Below are 13,817 nucleotides of genomic sequence, written 5' to 3'. Positions count from 1 at the left end.
ACACACACACACACAGAGAGATAAGGACGAATCAAGTAAAAATACAATTAAAGAGAAGTTTGTGGGATGATCCTGATTTGCATGCCTGTGGCAGGTCTGTATACACATTAATCTGACAGCAGCCTGGACGATTTTAATGTTTCTAACTCCAAATATAAACCTGTGTTTCTCTCAGGCAGATGGTGCCCTTTCTTTTGCTTATAGGAAAATTCCCATGCAGTTTCAAAGCCCTGTCATGGGCAAGGTAAACAGTGGTTCTTTTCTAGCTGTGAACAGATAAAATGTATATCCCATCGATTAACTAAGCCTTGGAAATGAAACATGTCCTGTCTCTTGAATGCTGTACACAGAGCCAAGAGAAATAGATGGATCATCGGACTTTATAAAGGGAGTTCACAGTAGTCACTGATATGAGGGAATAATATCTTTGAAAGTTTCAAAACACAGATAAGATGAACTCATTTGTGTTTCTTGGGAAATACTCTTTTGAAACAATGAGAAGGTCCTGCCAGGTTTAGGCTGTTCTGCTATGCAGTCAACACCGCCACCGGCTGGCCTAATTGAGAAAGACTATTTGTGTCTGAATTTCTCTTAAAGAAACTATGTGATAAAAATAAAACACCTGGCAGAAGGGTGCAAAGCTCTATCATTTCAAAATTCAGTTTTTCCCCCTGTTTTGTGACATGGCTTTCACAGAAATGTTTCTTTAGGTGTGACTGTTATCTTTTGATAGAAGTGAATTTGTATCACTATCACATGTAGCTACAAGCGATTTCTGATATACTTATAAAGTAATTGGAGTTATGGATCTTTGTGGTGCTAATAATTACTTTTGTAAATACCCTGGTTTCCACTTTTTTGTCTTTTCATTTTCAAAATATGCACAGAGTGGAGACAATGGAGAAGAGGATGAACGTTACATTAACTGATTGTATCTCATGCTGGCAGGCATTCATGAAATGTTTGGTGAAAGGGAAGTTTAAAATTACTGATTAAAGTAAGGGTCTGTGGTTACTAAAGCATTGTACTTTAAAGCCATTCTTCATTGACATAGAACATTTCAATGGTGTTATGTTGATTTAATTGTAAAGGTTCTGAGGTTTGTATCTGCATATGCTCTTCTACTACAAATATTCACTTCCCAACAAATTATTTGAATCATGCATTACTGTTTGAGCAGTTATGTTAACCAGATATTGTTGCTACTATCTCTGTAATGTGACTGCATTTAACTTTACTTTTGAATTTGCTTTTGAAAAGAATACTTGCCGACAATGGGAGCTGCCTGGAAGAAATACATATAAGCAACATTTGTGTGCTGGGCTAAATCCTTTAAAAAGCAGTGGTGGAAGTGGTAGTGGAAGGGTAGGACTGATTTAGGAAAATCTGTTTGTGTTAGCTGAAATATCTAAATCTGCACGCAATGATAATACCATATGTAAAATTTCCAATCCATGTAACTTGAAGTATAGTATATATGCCCAAAGACAGTGTTTATTCTTTGACAAATCTCTAAAATTTCAAGTGAAAAAATAAAATTAAAAAACCCAAGAAACACAACAATAACAATCTAAGAGGAATATAACATTAAAAACCTATTGATCATGGTTTTAGACTATTAAAATAACTTCTGTAATATTAAAAGTTGGGACGGAGAACTAAAAATGTGTCTGTATGAACACACAAATCAAATATTTTGGTTAAAAACACATTTTTCTTCCTATTCATAAGGCAACACAACTTATTTTCAGCAATTCTGTCTCCTTGGACTCTAAGCAAATTTTAAGACTCTTGGAGAAATGCCCAGGGTTTCTTACTTAGTGGTTAAAATCTATTTGGAGTGCTTGGCATTCATACTACTTCACCCGTTAGTTTAAACTACTCCTCACTAAAATGATGCTGTTGTTTTTTTGAACTGGGAGACATCATAACCACCACCTGATCCAACCCTCTTTCTGGGGGAAATGGAGGCTCTGTGTGGCCCAGGAAGTCGTTTCAGTATCAAAATGTGTTTCTGAGTCAGGATGCGGGTGTATGTTTGACTAAGCAGTGGGTGCTGGGGCTGTACTTCTTAATTGAATGAGTATTCTCACAGAGCACTAAACTTTTTTCTTGACTGTTGTTCACACATTAATTGTTCCACTTTGGGTCTACTATGTCTTAAAGCAATCTTTTAGGTCTATATATTTAAAAAGTATATAATATGTGTTGATGCATGCTATATGTATTGATGCATGAAATATGCAAAACAATTCAATAGAGTCTATGTGATTTCAAAATTAGGGTCTTCTTTAAAAGGTGAGTTCACAGTTAGACTTTAGCACTCCATGCAACTACTAGACCTGCTTAAGGACAGCGAGAACATGTGGCTGCTGTAGAGTGGGGCAGAAGAGGGAAACTTAACAACTATTGTGCTCCTGAATAATCCCTCGTACTTTCATTACCATCCTTCACAGATATATTGATCCCAAATGAGCCATTCTATCCAATCATTTGTTGTTTATTCATTAATTCATTCTGTATTGTCTTTATTAAGGAGAGCCTATTATGGCAAAACTTGTGTTAAATCATATGTGGAAAAAGAAAAGCGGAGAGATTAAAGAAAAAGATGCTCTTGTATTTGTTTCCTAATTCTTATTTTGCTTCTAGTGGGTATTTTTAAGCTTCCTTTTGAGCAGAGCAGCCTGTGAAGTTTCCTGGTCTTTTTCTTCTTTCCAGGGCTGTTCCTCGGGGCTCCTTTCTGCTTAGAGCAATATAATGTTTTATTAATATGGACTCCCAAGACATCTATTGCTCTGGAGCAAATTTAGAAAGAGCTGGCTTACTGTATTTTAATATTAAATTAATGTGGATTAGCCTATGTATGGCCAGCTGCACTTTTACATCAACCTTTTAGACATATACAGGAAGTCTTTCTTCCTGTGAAAAAAAATGTGCTTTAGTAATAAAGACTAATTTTGAATGCTTCCAAGTAGTTATCCTAATTTGGTAGATTGCCCATAGACAAGCATTTTTTCCCTTGTTTATCTGGGCTTTTTGTTGTAACTTGCCTTAATTTTTTATTTGGTACTTTGTTGTTCATGAGTGTAAATTTAGTATGAAAAATTATCAAGGGGATACAATTATATAGCGTGAATTTGTTCATAATATCAGTTAGAAAGCCACAAAGCAAACTAAGTTATGTGCATTTTTTTAGCTTAAACGTTTGGAAATTCATTTCATGTAGTAAGAAGGTCAGAGGTAGGAGATCCGAGGTTCTGCAGCTCAGCATCATCATGACAACTCATACTTCCTCCATCTCTCACGCATTGTAGAATAGCAGCCTCCAAAGGTGTCCATGCCTGCGTCCCTCAAAACTGTGAAGATGGAGAATCACAGTTAATTAGAGGAAAGGACCTCTTTTTTAAAAAAAAAATTTGAGATGGAGTCTCTCTGTGTTGACCAGGCTGGTCTTGAATTCCTGGCCTCAAGCGATCCTCCCATCTTGGCCTCCCAAAGTGTTAGGATTGCAGGTGTGAGTAATGGGGCCCCGTCTGAACCTCACTTTTTTATTGTAAAGTTTTGTCTGCATTTTTTCCAACAAATGGATTCATTGCTGTGTGTTATTTGTTGTAACCAAAATGCTTATAACATGGCGTATAAACTGTGACTTGCTATTGTCTACAAGTCAGATGCACAAGTAACAGCACATGCACTATTTGAAGGTCAGGAAATGATGGTTTAAGCATTTCACATTCTGATATAATAGTTTATTATGTATATGTAGACATTTCAGTGTGTTGTAGTTATATATTAGGAAATTGGTTGGGGTTATGGTTTCCATGCCCTGTAGTATAACTTTTTTCCATTTACAGACAATGGGAAGAAAGTTTTTAGTGGTTTTTCACAGAATATTTGATTTTCAGGAACAAATTAATGATGTTACGTGGAAACTGTTGGGATCACCCAAATTCACCCCCGATCCCTACCAGCTTCACTGCCATTCTAGTCTAAGCCTTGACTGTCACGGTTGCCGCCTAACAGGGTCTTTCTGCTTCCACTCCTGCCATCCCTTCCTCCAGCCTCTCCTCCACAAAGCAACCCGAGAGACTTTTTAAAAAAATGTGGTAAAATTGATCTAATATAGACTTTACTATCTTCACTATTTTTTTTTTTTTTTGAGACAGGGTCTTGCTTTGCTGCCCAGGCTGGAGTGCAGTGGTATAATCTTGGCTGGAGTGCAGTGGTGTAATCTTGGTTCACTGCAGCCTCCACCTCCTGGCTTCAAGTGATTCTCCTGCTTCAGCCTCCTGAGTAGCTGGGATTATAGGTGCACACCACCATGCTTAGCTAATTTTTTGTATTTTTAGTAGAGATGGCATTTCACCATGTTGACCAGGCTAGTCTTGAACTCCTGACCTCAGGTGATCCATCCACCTTGGCCTCCCAAAGTGCTGGGATTACAGGCATGAGCCACTGTGCCTGGCTCATCTTCATCATTTTTAAGCGCACAGTTCAGTGATATTTCTACACTTACATAGTTGTGCAGCTATCACCACATCCATTTCCAGAACTTCTCATCTTCCCAAACGGAAACTCTGTACCCATTAAACACCAACTCCCCATTCTCCCAGCCCCCAGGCCCTGGACACTCCTATTCTGCTTTCTGTCTCTATGATTTTGACCACTTTAGATAGCTCGCAAGGTAAGATCATACAATATTTGTCCTTTGTGTGTTGTGTTGTGGCATGTGTCAGAATATCATTTCTATTTATGGCTGAGTAGGTGTTCCAGTATATGCACCATATTCTGTTTATCCATTCACCTGTTGATGAACATTGTACTGCTTCTGCCTTTTGTCTGTTATGGTGAATGCTGCTATGAGCATGGATGTAAAAGTATGTGATTGAGTCTTCACTTTCGATTATTTTGGGCTTATACACAGAAGTGGAATTGTTGGATTGTATTGTAGTGCTATTTTTTTTTTTTTTGAGATGAAATTTTGCTCTTGTCACCCAGGCTTGAGTGCAATGGTGCGATCTCAGCTCACTGCAACTTCTTTCTCCTGGGTACAAGCAATTCTCCTGCCTCAACCTTCTGAGTAGCTGGGATTACAGGTACTCAGAATCCCTGTAATCCCAGCTACTCGGGATTACACCTGCCACCATGCCCAGCTAATTTTTGTATTTTTAGTAGAGACGGGGTATCACCATGTGGGCCAGGCAAGTCTCAAACTCCTGCCCTCAGATGATCTGCCTGCCTCAGCCTCCCAAAGTGCTGGGATTACAGGCATGAGCCACACGCCCAGCCACATAGTCCTATGATTAACCTTTTGAGGAACCAGCAAACTGTCTTCCACAACAGCTGCAAGATTTTACATTCCTACCAGCAATGCATAAGAGTTCCAGTTTCTCCACATCCTTGCCCACTGTGGTTATTCACCCTCATTCCTATCCATTTTTCAAAGAGCTATCCTAGTGGCTGTGAGGTGATATTTCACTGATAGGCACTTCCCTAATGACTAATGTTGTTGGCCATCTTTTCATGTGCTTATGGGCCAAGGTGTATATTTTCAGAGAAATATCTGTTCCAGTCTATGCCATTTTTAAATTAGATTTGGTTTTTGTTGTTGAGTTGTAGGAGTTAAGTGCATACATTTTTATTGTTTTCTTTTTGGTTTCCAAGTCATACCACAAAATTGTACTGTTAAGTTGAAAAGAAAATGTGAAGATTTAGCTCATGTACTCTTGATATGTCTTGATAGTGTTGAATAAGGTGTTTACAGAGTTAATAGATGCTTTTAAAATGCCATATGAGTCTCAGCGTTCATATTTCTGGGATTGGGCCATCCTGCTTCATGGCTGCAGGTGCTCCTCAGCTACCATTGAGCTCCCACCTCCCTGTTCTTAACAAAGGAAGGCATAGGGAAAGAAAAGTAGATAAAACCTGAATAAGCTGATTTTCTGGTTTGCTGTTGGCTCGGATGATCTCTTATTACCTGTTGCACACCTTCATTTGTCAGTCTCCTTCGATTTGAGGAAGACATTTTAGTGGGCATGTGGTGTCTCCCTGTGATAGGCTAAATTGTGTTCTTCTTAAACTTATATGTGGTCATATTTGGAGACAGGGTCTTTACAGAGGTAATCAAATTAAAATGAAGTCATTAGGGTGTGCCCTGATCCAATATGACTGGCATCCTTAACAGAAGAGGAGATGAGGACACAGATACACACAGAGGGAAGACCATATGAAGACAGAGGGTGAAGATGGCCTCTATAAGCCAAGGAGAGGGGTCTCAGGCCAGCACAAGAGCACGGGGCAGGCACCTCTTCCTGCTCACTGGGTGGGCCCAAAGGCTCCTCTGTGGTCACCGCTGATAAGCTGTGTGCTTCGAAGGAGGGCAGGGGCAAGAAGTCCCAGAACAAGGAGTGAGTGCCACTGTGTCCTCAGGGATCTGGCTTCCTCTGGGCCCAGCTGAGTGGTTCTACTCTGTCACCACCTCAGTTTCCCATGGCTTGGCTGCTTCCTGTGCATGAAGACATCATCCTCACTCACCTGCTACATGGCAGGGGCTGCGTGTTGGTCAGGGTAGCTCTGCCTGTGGATTCCAGGGAAATGAATGAACGTGCCGAGACTCTGCACTCAGGCACTTCCAGTAACATCACTGCCTCCAAAGTTGTTTGTTTCTCTTTCAGAAGGTGAGTTCCACAAGGGCCCTCTGTCATCTGTCCTATTCCCTGCACTTAGAGCCATGCCTGGCATTTCATAAGCGTTTGTTAATAGTAAGGGTAGGATAGGAAAAGGTTTGTAATATGGATAATATAAATAATTGGTCTAATGAGGTTGAAGCTGAATTCTACTATGCCACCTACTGTTCCAACCCTCCACAGGGCCTGCCTCAAGATCCACTTTGTTTCCCAGAGAGGAAATGTGCTGTGGATAGTGCTGGACACCATGGCTGTGCGGGCCCAAGAAGGTCACGTATTTAGTGTGCTTCAAGAAAACTAACATTTTCAGAGGGAGCAGATTACCTATTATTGATTACCCTTAACATACACCTTCCAGATTAAGCATATTTCCAAATTACTCGCTAAGGCACAGGTCCTCATCTTAGTCAGTCTGAGCTGCTATAACAAATTACCATAGACTGAGTTGCTTATTAACAACAAATATTTATTTCTTATAGTTCTGGAGGCTGTAAGTCTGAGGTCAGGGCACCAGCATGGTTGGGCTTTGGTGAGGGCTCTTGCCTTGTTTTACAGACAGCTAGGCAGCTGTCTGTATCCTCACACGGCAGAGAGAGAGAGAGACAAAGCTTGCAAGCACTCTGCTGTCTCTTCTTATAAGGGCACTAATCCCATCACTAGGGCTCCACCCTCATGACTAATCATCTCCCAAAGGCCCCGCCTCCTGGAAGTGTCACACTCGGTGTTAGAATTTCAACATATGAATTTGAGGGGGACCTCAAACTTTCAGACCATAACAGTTCATAACTAAGATTATAAATGACAAAAGCCAGTGTCACCAATAATCCAGCTTTAGAAAGTACAGTAATGGAAATGACTTCATCCCCATGGGATGGAAACAATTAGAAGGATAAATGACTCAAGCCTTGACAAGGATGTGGAGAGACAGGGTGTTGCTAATGGGAGTGAAAACTGGTACAGTCATTCTGGAAAACCATCAGTTTCTTTGTGAACTTAAGTACGCATCTGTCTTCTGACACAACAGTCCCACTCTTGAATTTGTGCAACGTGTAGCTTTCACAACTATAAGTGGCAGCTCTGATTCAAGACCACAGAATGAGCCACTGGAACATCTGGGATAAGGACCTCCTCCGGGTAGTTGAAAGACCTAGGTTCGTCATGGCAACAGTGCCTGGAAGAGAGAAGAAATACAGCCTTCATATTTCTGGGATTGAGAAAGAAAGCGGTCATGCCACTGAGAGTCTTTGGGTCTGGAAAGGGGGTTTGTCATTGTGGATCCCATGAAGGCTCTGCCAGAAAAGCCTGGAAGGACTGAGTCTTCAGAGCCACAGCCCTGGGAGGCGGAGTGATGGGGACCTATATGGATTGAGGACAGAGAGGAGTAGATCCCTGCTGAGCAACTCTCTTTTGAAGGAGACCCTCTGCTGCAACCTGGATGAGCAATGCTGACAGGTGATTCGCAGTGCTGGCTGGCAGTGAGAACCAGGTTAGCAATAGAAGCAGCAGCCTGGGAGAAAACAGGGCTTGGAAGAAGACTGTGGTGGAGTCTTCCAGGACTCCTAGATGATCCAGGAGAACAAGAAAGTGCAAGTTTGGGATCCCGGAATTCCTGCCAATCTGCAGGTGGAGGCTTAAGCCAGTACTGATTTAATCTGAAGCCTTAATGTGAATGAAGCAGCACGCACAGCGCAGCAAGCAGCAGGCGCAGTGCCTCTATGCCGAGCTCACTGACGTGTCCATTTCCTTACTGGGTGGTGAGGGTCTCAAAAGGAGGGTCCACATTTGGTTTTACTTTGTATCAGCATGACTTGGCACAGAACCTGGTACATAGTAGTTCTCAGTAAATGCTAGCTGAGGGGCAAATAAGGGATAGTACAAAGAGTATGGACACAGGTGAACCTTGCAGAGGTCAGAAGAAGGCAGAGGGGAGCAAATGGAGGCCCAGACCTCAAAGGAGCTTCCACAAAGCCCTCCCCACCCACCTCTCTCTTTCTCTCTAACAGAAGGGTTTACAAAGAGCAGCTTACTCCAAGTAATTTGCCCAAGAATTTGGCGAGGGTAGAGTCTCTGTTTCCAAATACTTCTCCTGAAGAAACAAAACTAGGGGTAAGGATATTGATTGACAGGTGATAATTATTCTATGATATACCCACCATGCTTACTTTGTGACACACCTTGGAAGAGAATCCATCCCAAATTACACTCTTAGCTCAGATTTCATCCTGACCTTTTCTCATCCATCAAACAACCAATAAAGTTTTGGTTAGAAACCCAAATAACGACCGGAATGGAAAAACAAATTATCCACATTCCAAGAGCTGGAGCGCACAGTAGGAACTTAATTCATGTCTTGCCTGATTGATTTCCCTAGAATACGTACATTTTCTTGTAATACTTTGTACCTAGCAGTCAATAAAGAAAAAAGGGGCACTTTGTTTCTAAAATTTGAAGGAGAATGCTATTGAAACTTTAACTGCTGATAAGATTTTTTTTTTTTGTATTTAATTTCCACGAATCTTGACCTTTGCTAACAGAGCTTGATTTTGGCCTCTCTATGGTATTTGACAGATTCCAACTGAAATAAAAACTTTAGCCACAGTAAGTTTTAGTTCTTGGAATGGAGACTTGGGAAATGCTTTAGTCGGATTTAAGGATTGATTTATCGGTTTTACAATAGACAAATGCAGAACTGCTCTTTCTAGACAGGCTCTGTCTAGTTTAGTGGCTGGAGGTATTGATATGGAACCCTGAGTAGACCAAGGTATAAAAGGTGATAAACAATCTCTTCAGCTCCTTATCCTGTTGTTGGGGTGAGATGCATTTCAGTGTTTTCCTACTATATAAGTATATACCTATGGATATAAAAACAATCATAGATTAGATGCGAGATAGGCTTTAGAACACAGATTTATAGTTTTATACACACTACGTAGGGTAGGTATTTCCACAGCTGTTATATCTGGTTTACTTCTCTGTCCAAGCACAGGGGAGAATTGCATGTGCCCCACCTCCCCTGCCCAGTTGTTGTCATGGCTGTATAACTTACCTCAGCCAATGAAATGTGGTTTCTGCTTTTCTAGCCATTTCCTCATCTGTCTTGTCTATCAAGGAAGCAGGTATCAGATGGTCAATCTGAGTTTCTGAGTGACTTGAATGAGTAGAGCTGATCCTCTACATTAGGTCTATGGATCACTAGTAAGGAATAAGCTGAACCATTCAGATTGTCTGTTATTGCAGCATAACCTAGCTAGTTCTTACTAATACAATAAACTCCACATTTGTGCACATAAGATGAACATGCAAATAGGTGGGAAATAAATAGTAGTAATAATGGACACAGTAATGCATTTGCCAAAGTGTATCCTTTCCTTCCTGGGCACCAAGATAGGCAACATTGTTCAGCTTCTCTTGTAGGCAGGAGAAATGTGAAGAGAAGTGAATGGCCATTTCTAGGCCTAGCCCATGGAACATCTCCCATACAATTCCCTGCATATTCTCTAAGCTTTTCTGCCATTCAGATGCAGAGAATCCAGGAAGGCCTCTGAGGCTTTGGGAATAGTAGTGACAGGAAATGGAAAGAGCATGGGTCCCTGCAGGATCATGTGAAAGAAACTCCTCACATTCACCTGTGACCCATGTTGGGCTGTGATTGAGCGATTAAAACAACAACCTTTAAGTCACTGAGTTTTGGGGGTTGTTTCAGAAATTAGCCATAGTTGGATACTTCCTTAAAATAAAGGATGCATATTTTAGTCTCTTTCTTCTGTAAGGATCTCAAACCAGCATCATGCATAATGGGGAAATACAAAGTATTCCCATCAAAGTTAGAAACAGGGGCTAGGCATGGTGGCTCATGCCTGTAATCCCAGCACTTTGGGAGGCAAAGGTGGGTGGATCACCTGAGGTCAGGACTTCAAGACCAGCCTGGCCAAAATGGCAAAACCCTGTCTCTACTAAAAATGCAAAATATTAGCTGGGCATGGCGGCAGGCACCTGTAATCCCAGCTACTTGAGAGGCTGAGGTGGGAGAATCACTTGAACCAGGGAGGTGGAGGGTGCAGTGAACCAAAATTGTGCCATTGCACTCAAGCCTGGGTGACAGAGCAAGACACCATCTCGACAAAACAAAACAACAACAACAGCAAAACCCAAACATTACAATAATATTTAGCATTGTTCTGGTGGTACTAGCCACTGCAATTAGATGAGAGAGAGGTCATGGGTTTTAGCTATCTCAGACAGACTGTGGGAGACACTGGCCCTAACACCTCCAGAAATTCAGTATATAATAAAAGGGAAATGAAATTAAGGAAGAATAAATAGATGGGTCATACAATAAATGATGCTGAGACAGCAGAACAAACAGCTGAATAAAGCTGGATTCTGTCTTAAATATTAGTACCATCTAAACTGTAGATCTACCATAGCTTTAAGTATAAACAAACAAAAAACTTAGAAAGAAATCATGAAAATAAGAGAGCATATAAGAACTTAAAAAAAAATTGGAATAGGAAAAGTTTGTCTTTCTAATTACGTTACAACACTCAGAAATCATGAAATAAAGATTATTAAATTCAAATATATCAAAACAACTCTGAGAGTTCAAAAGTTAAAGGACAAGGTAGGAAAAATGTTTAGAAATTGTTTCACAAAGGGCTAATTTCCCTAATATTTAAATTATTCCTTATAAACCAGTAGAAAAGCTTTAATAACACAACAGAAAAATGGGAAAAGACTATGAATAGATAGGACCCAGAAAAGCACATACAAATAAGTGGCTATTTTACTAAGCTTTTACTTTGGAAAACTTCAAACCTGTACTGAAATAGAATAGGGCAGTGAGCTTCCCTGCCTCACCCATCAGTCAGCCTCAACATTGATCAACTCACGGGAAATCTTGTTTTGTCTATTACCACCCACCGGCATCTCCCTCAGAAATACCATTTCCACCTATCAGATTGACAAAGATTTAAAAATGGACATACTTTGTTAAAGAAAAAGTTAAAAAAAAAAACAGGAAGTCTCATACATTGCTAGAAGGAATGTAAATTAATTACAATCTCTATAGAGAGCAATTTGTTCTTACCCATCAAAACTCTAAACACTTCTATCTGGAAATTCTGCTTCAGTGATTTTATTATGCAGCTGTACTTGGACATGTGCAGCACATCCACAGTTATTAATTATAATAGCCAATTATTGGAAATATCTAAAATGCAAAAACTTTGTAGTGTGAAGCAAAAACAAGAAAACTGTATTGATATGGAATGCCCTCCAAGATGTATTGGGGTGAAAATGCAAGGTGCAGAACAGTGCAGCTCTGTAAGTTCCCATTTGTATAAAAAAAGAAAGAAAAGGCTGGTAGCAATGAGTGCCAGAGGACCTCTCTAGAAGGAACTAGGTAGCTAGGGGTAAGGAGAGAAATTCAGTTTTTTTCGACATGCCCTTTCAAATTGTGATCATCTCTATTATTACTAACTATTCAAACATAAAATTAAGTTAAAAATTAATAAACAAAGTCTGATAACCACCACACTGTATTGGCAAAGCCCAGTACTTTTGTCCTGATGAATATAACATACTGGTGGTGACCTTTCCTCTTTGGAAATTTTTTTTAAAAAAGCAACTCATTTGAAAAATAATAATCTGTTGAATTAAAAAGAAATAAGGCTGGGTGCAGTGGTTTATGCCTGTAATCTCAGCACTTTTGGAGGCTCAGAAAGGAGGATTACTTGAGCCCAGGAGTTTGAGACCAGCTTAACAATATAGTGAGATCTCATCTCTATGAAAAAAATTTTTTAAAATTAGCCAGGCTTGGTGGCATATATCTGTATTCCCAGCTACTCAGGAGGCAAAGGTGGGAGGATTGCTTGAGCCTGGGAGGCAGGAGGCAGAGGTTGCTGTGAGCCAAGTTTGTGCTATTGCACTCCAGCGTGGGTGACAGAACAAGACCCCACCTCTGAAAAAAAGAAAGAAAAGGGAAAGGAAAGAGAGAGGGAGGGAGGAAGGGAGGGAAAAGAAGGAAGGAGGGAAGGAAGGAAGGAAGGAAGGAAGGAAGGAAGGAAGGAAGGAAGGAATTAGTAACTCCTGATCTTGGTTTGTAATTGTAAAGGACAATTATTCTGTGAAGAAAATGTACTTAAACTAAGAAAAATATTTTTAAAGAGTAAAAGAGAAAAGCTTGGCTTGTGTTCTGAGAAGTAACTATCTTGTGGAATGTGCTGTGTGCCAGCACTCATGCCCACACATACACAAGGCACACATGCATGGAGAACACACACACACTCACATGCACACACCTCACACACTCCTGTATTGGTAACTTGGCTCTTTTCTCAAGTAGAATGAGACAGCACACACATTTAGAAATTGTTTCACAAACAAAGGTCTAATTTCCCTAGTATTTAAATTATTCCTATGAACACACACTCTGGCTTACAATATGCAGTTTTGAGTGTCTCTGCTGGGTCTTGGCGCTTGAGAGGAGGCTCTGTTTGATCAAACACCATGTGTTCTGACCTGCATTTTATTTTACAGCTTTCCAAAGAGCTGTCCAAAATGCCCTCTCCCTACCCCTTGCTTTTCCACAGAGGAACCTCAGCCATCTCAGTGTGTGTCTACCTCACCAGTTGACTGAGCTGAAGGCTGTTCTAGGTGCCAAGAGGCCCCTTCTCTCTTGGGGTGGGGGGAGCATTGGGAGATGGTTAGGTTTCCTGCCTCACCGCATTATGGAGGCTTGCTGCTCATTTCTCCTCGGGGCACTCTCTTACCCGCGTTGAGATGCCTCTGCAGCTGAGGGGTTGACTCTATGTCATTTAAAATGGATTTTCCACCTATATTTGTAAACTTTCATGATGCTCATAAGAAATAATAAATCTATGCAATTTAGTAGAGAAAAATTTCATCCAGAAAACTCAACTGAGAGACCCGAATGGAAGCTGACTTGCTGTGATCAATTACATCAGCACTACTTATCTCAGTGCTAACTGATCAACAAATTTTTATTGGCTAATAAGTACCATGAGGCAGGCTTTGTTCCAGGGGCTTAAGGATGCTGGGATAAATAAGAAAGGCAAGGCACATGCCCTCCCGAAGCTGATAATTGAGGGATGCAAACTTTGTATTTAGTGT

This window comes from Sapajus apella, unplaced genomic scaffold, assembly GCF_009761245.1.
Source record: "Sapajus apella isolate SASKATOON/1434 unplaced genomic scaffold, GSC_monkey_1.0 scaffold70, whole genome shotgun sequence".
NCBI lineage: Eukaryota > Metazoa > Chordata > Mammalia > Primates > Cebidae > Sapajus > Sapajus apella.
The sequence above is the reverse complement of the archived record's forward strand: the minus strand, read 5'-3'. Positions refer to the sequence as shown.